This window comes from Cydia amplana, chromosome 7 (genome assembly GCF_948474715.1).
Source record: "Cydia amplana chromosome 7, ilCydAmpl1.1, whole genome shotgun sequence".
Classification (NCBI taxonomy): Eukaryota; Metazoa; Arthropoda; class Insecta; order Lepidoptera; family Tortricidae; genus Cydia; species Cydia amplana.
The window spans coordinates 3,739,886-3,745,885 of record NC_086075.1 but is presented as its reverse complement, the minus strand read 5'-3'; the positions used below and the strand labels follow the sequence as shown (position 1 = coordinate 3,745,885).

Here is a 6,000-nt window from a genome sequence, read left to right as displayed (position 1 = left end):
AGTCAACGAGGTAGCCTCCCGTGGAAATTCCGGCGGAATGAGCTGGATGTTAAAATTTTACCGAGTTCAGTGGGGTTTAAAAATTAATGTACAGCGGTGACAGAATGGTTGCATTTTTATCGCCTGTCACTATGCCTTCCGCTTTTGCACTTAATACTTATTAGATCGTGACAGGCATGGTGATAGGCGATAAAATTAAAAATGCGACCAGTTTTTAACGGGACGGCAACGCGCATATACCACCCCTGGAGTAGCAGGCATCCATAGGCTATAGTGATCGCTCACCAATAGGTGGCTGTGTACTTGTTTGTCACCGACGTACTATAAAAACATTGTATTTAGATAACCGTCTCCTGTACCAAGCTTAGGTACAAGCTATGCGAAAAATATTGTACTTCTCTAAATTCGTATACCTAATAGCCTATGGAGGTTCTATACTCAGCGGGCCTACGGGGCCTTCCGGATCCAATACTTTCAATACGCGTACCTACAGAAGCGCGCGTGAACTGATTTTATGAGAATATGCGCAAACGATACACATCCCTGGTGCACCCGGGTGCTGGCCAGCCCCAATCCTATCCTAATATACATATTTAAATAGACATATAGTTAAGTAGCTACTAACATTAGGAACGTAAGTCTTTTAACAAGTTGTATGAGTCCATAGTTACTCGAAATAAATGTTTTCATTCATTCATTCATTCATTATGCTTTGTTACGAGTCAGGCTTCGTCGCCTGGCGTAGCACACAGGGCGGGCGGACACCGCCAGAGTGTCTCGGCCGCGGACGGCGCCGCACGCGTTTCCCGCCCGCAGCGCCCAGCCGCCCTCGCGATCTAAGTTGCCAGTCTTGCCCGAAACTGTACGGTGAGTTTGTTTTCATTACGGTTTAATACTGTAGGTTTTACGAGTGAGGTTTCAAGTTTTTTTTTTAATTAGTTGGAGTGCTAAAAGATGAGTGATTTGTAGACTTTAAGGCTTTTTGTGTCGGGTTTTATAGGTTTAATCCCATTTGGTATATTCGTAACTTTACGCTAATTTAATCTCCTTTTCGGTTACCATGAATAAACCGTAATAGTAACGTAGGTGCAATATATTTAAAAAAATATTTCGTCATCTATAGTTCTAAAACTATCACGGCTTTAACGATGTCTAAAATCTAAAATTTTGATCTCTGAGGGAGGGCTTTTAAGCGTGATTATTCAATTATAAACTGTCTTTTATTTTAAATGAAAATAATACATGTACAAAATATATTAAAAAGAAGAAGTCTGCCTTCAGCAATAGGTATAGCTAATTATTATCTAACCATTTGGTAAACTAAATTACTTTTCGTCTGAATTACTTACCTATATTTGTCCGTGCCGTATCCGTTTGCAAACAAAGCATATTAATTTAGCTGAAAAGCAACGTTTTTATAAATCCCACATTTCGTTCTAGTACTTAATTAACCTAATGGCTCCATTTTAAAAGCAAAACCAGACAAAATAAATAAAGAAGTATTCAAAGCAAAAAGCCTAGATTACGCAAATCTATTACCTAAAGAAGCGAAACGAGGAGGCCTATTTGAAAATTAAATATGCCAACTTGATATCTTTAATGTTATGATACGAAGACATGATGAAGAAAATATACCGCAACTCGAACACGGAAAGAATATGTCTTGGCACTTAAAAAAAAAAGATTTGAATCTCAAAATGTAGAGCTCTCAATGAACTATTAATTACAGTTTCTATTGCCTCTGTAATCATAAATAGAACTCCTTTTTTTCTCATTTTAAAAACACCTATAGGTACCTACTATAGGTACCTATTACGAAAATAATCATTATTATGGTTAATTATATACATCGTTCCTTTCAAACCGCGATAACTCAAAAAAGGGTGCACGGAAAGAACATGTCTAGTCACTTTAGTAACATTTTGAGTAATCGCTGGTGTTAACATTTAGAACAATGTCAAAATTGTATGGTAATTCCGTGACTATAGGTATTATTTAACTAAAAAAAAAGTTGTGTTACATTTATTATACAGTGGTAGCAAAAGATATAACTAATAGTTCATTTGAGATTCATTTTGAGATAAAAATCTCATTTTCCGAAAAAAGTGACTAGACATAATATGTCCTTTCCGTGTAAGTACCCTTCAAATGTCGTCAGAGTGACTAGACATGTTCTTTCCGTGTACCCTTCATACCATTCGCATTCAACAACAAATTAAGTTGAGATATTGTTAATGTTAAATAGGCCTCGAGTTTTTATTTTCAACTGAACCTTTGGCCCACAAAATCAATTTAAGGGAGCATTGAAATGTAATCTGTAAGATCGGGCGCGTCATCACTTTGTACCTAAATGGTAAATTGGTTCAGGAAGGCGTGCTTGGTTTTCACGATATTTAATTTGCATTAATATCTACATGGGTTTCCTTTTTTTAGTGTTCCGTACAAAACTTTGTTCACGGAACACTTATGGGATCACTCTGGTCTTGCAAATCAGTTAAATGCGTTTTTCTCAGAGACCATTTGACGTAGATACCTAAAATTTGAAACAGTTGTAGCAATTACCACCACTAATATTATAAATAAGTCAAAACCGCTTATTTGTGACAAAATCAATATAATACGCTATGACTTTCATTTGATAGCGTGACGTGAGTACGCGTTTGCGATGGGATTTTGAACCGCCAAGCGGGACGTTTTGGAAACTCATAATCCCATACAAAATGACACTTAGCGTATGAAATTTACACTATGGGTACTGATCTTTTGCTAGCTGTAGCTAGTAAATGATAGTAGAAAAACGAAAGACATATAAAAACGTTAATCGAATTTAATTTAAACTGATGTGAGACATACTAACATCGAATAATTTTACGGTTTAGACTCACTTGTTTTAAGACACTCGCGCGACATGTTTCGGAGAGCCTACGCGATACACGGCCAGGCCGTCGTGAACGCTGCTCGCACTGTGTGCTTGAGAAAGGAGACCTAGAGGCTCTCCGAAACATGTCGCGCGAGTGTCTTAAAACAAGCGAGTCTAAACCGTAAAATTATTCAATATAAAAACGTTTTTGCGTAAAACGGCTGTGAGTTGCCATCCCAAAATTAAATTTTGCCCTATTAATCCTAGCCCGAAATGTCATCCTGCAAAATCCACACACATATAGTTTCCTGATTGAAACACGAGGCCTTCTCATTTAATGATTCAATTAAGGATCTTTGAAAGAATTTATATGGTCCAGTAATCCCTAAAGACGGCTTTGTGGGGGACATAAATATTGGGGGACATTAGGGGACGTGAATAGAAGCGTTGAAAAGTACATTAATACGGTCGGGGTGGATAACACGCCTATGTTACTATTTATTTAGGTTATTCTAGAGTTTTGGGTGTATAATGTATTTGAGATTGAAACATTTCCTAGGTCCCTGAAAATTACGGTATTTGGCGGTTTTTTAACTAAAGTGTGTATTGCTAACTTGCTAAGTCCTTGGGTCTCCAAACTTTTCTTGGGCAGGATTCAGTGGAATTTGGCTTCTTTTAAGGTCCAGATTGGTAGTATCGTAGGCCATAATTATAAGCTCGGATTTGGTATTGATACTGTTATAGTCAGTCATTCTTCTTCTTCTTCTTTTCGTGTCGAGGTTCCTTTTTCATACGGTGACAGCAGTGTTGACAGCACTGGCTGTCGCGTCCCTCAGATCCAGCTCCGAGCAGTGATGTGGGCGTAAAGTGAGTAATGAAATTGAAATCTTCTTGACCAAATTAGGAACAGTACCATCAAGATCAAGTATCAAACGTATAATTGTGTTGCGAGCAAAAGATGCAAATAGCGATGTATTACCATTTGTCTCCGCTCCACATAACCATCGCCATACTAGGCGGGGAGAAATGGGAATAATTTATATGAAGCGCCTATTCCCACCTGTGCCCGGCAGAAAAACCACATTTTATGCGGAAAAAAATGCAAAATGCATTTAAATGCTAATTAGTATAATCCTTTGCATATATGCGAATGAAATATGGCGACTTCAGAGAAACCAGCGCAGCACAAAAAATGATAATTCTCTTGGCACGAGCCGCGGCTTGGCATACGGCTTCCGATTAGCTGGTCACAGATCACTTAGTAGATAAAACATAAGACAACTCGAGGTCACACATAATAATAGTCCTCGTCATCGTTTTCGATGACGGTGACCCCAAATAAATATTATGGACGTTGTCTATCGTGAGCCCTAATGTTGCTGGCCAGACCGAACGGCATCTGAGCGCTTGCGCCATCGACCCTGAGCGTTGGGAGGAGCTTGCTGGAAGAAGGTCATCCTGGCGTTCTACCATCCATAACGGTGTCAAAATGTTTGAAGATAACCGCCTCAAAAGCTTAGGTCACACATAGTAGCGCCACCAATACCTACGGATTTGGTGGATAGAACATTCTTAGATTACGTTTGATGTCGCTATGCGCCTCCCTAAGACGTGTAAACAAAAGAAGGAATGGAAAATTGCACGCTTCTGGTAAGCTTCGGTAGGTCAGCCCGGGCGTAAGAATACGGCTACGGCATCCCCTGCCTGTCGTAAAAGGCGACTAAAAGGGGTCCTTAGGGTCGGAGACGGTCGCAGCTAGGGACTGCGACTGCAAAAAGAGGGGACCCATAAAGGGGCACAACGCTAGGACGGCACTGGCGGGTTCATTGGAGATCCCAGAGCCGTCCGAAATGCGCCGAGGAGGACAACTGGGAGGTTTTTAGTCGGTGAAAGTCCGACATAACCTCCGCGCTGTCCCTGCGGTGCGGAGGTATCCATAACGGATTTTCCTCCCAACAAAAAAAAAAAAAAGGTCAGATGGTTAATAGCGATTGGACCGGTGTTCCAAAAGTTTGAAAGTTCGAATCTGCCCGAAGCAGTGAATTTTTCCATCAGGTGGCTAATTGCGGTTGCTGATGCCGAGTATAATCTTTAAAGCTTTAGGAGATTAGGAGGTAATTTTAAAAGTTTAATCAGTATTTGATTTATCCATTGCATATATTATTCATCTTTGTCCACGATTTATTAACACAAAATTATTACCCTTCCCTACTAAAACAGAAAATTAGGTAGTTTTACGCAATTTAAAGAGCTTAGCATGTAATGACCTCGCAGTCTTTAAGCATTTAGTCTATTTGTGGTTGTCCAAGATTGCTCTTGTTCTTGCAAGCGCAAGCAAACCGAGTTCTCATGTGATCCTCCATTCTAACATGACCTCTAGATCAATAACAACCATCAGTGATCAGAGCGCACTTAAGTCGGTTTCTTTGGATCTTCGACTCGTGCTGGGTAAGCAGGAATGGCAAGGTTTGCACAAATCCTCTCTGGGTAATTTTATGTCATGTAGCATCGGGCCAGTTTTAAGCCGATAACTTAGTGGTATTCTGCATATTCTAATGTGGTTAGGTTAAAGTGATAGAAATTTTGTGAAATTTGTAAGCATGCTCTTCGCTTTTCAAGACATCACGTTCAATTGTTGTCTTTTGTATACAGTAGCCTCATCAAGTTTTGAAGATAAATTCAGATCCTTACTTCAGTGCTTAAATCGAGCACAAGACCGGATTTTATGAAATCATGAGATTTATATATGTTGTTTATCATTTTATTTTAATTATATTTTCTTCACTTTAGGACTGGTTTAGCTAAGTATATTTCGCATTTGTATATATACTACAATAATGTGTAAGTATACATAAGGGGACTCGTTTCTTTTTCCGGGCTTGACCCTCCCGGGACCCGGGACCTTATACTCAATTTTAAGGCTGTTTCCAAAGGAAAATATCAAGAAGGAAAACCGATAATATTAAATCAATTACTATAAGTAGTAAACAATTTAGCTGAGTATAAATATAATAATTGAAATAAATTGTATACAAATCTATTTATGTAGGTAGGTATATGTAATATAGTATCTGACATACAACCGACAGCCTAAAACGTTGAAGGTAGGACCTTGTGAAACGTAAATAATGTAAATATTC

At 39.0% G+C, this 6,000-nt stretch overlaps 1 protein-coding gene across 1 annotated transcript in view; it reads left to right on the top strand.

Annotated features, from left to right (window-relative positions):
• Positions 1-848: 848 nt before the first annotated feature.
• Positions 849-6,000, top strand: part of LOC134649734 (bone morphogenetic protein 1-like) — a 139,076-nt gene continuing 133,924 nt past the window's right edge. The window contains exon 1 of the mRNA XM_063504565.1: positions 849-867. The gene's annotated coding sequence lies outside the window, so the exon portion shown is untranslated. The remainder of the gene's footprint in view (positions 868-6,000) is intronic.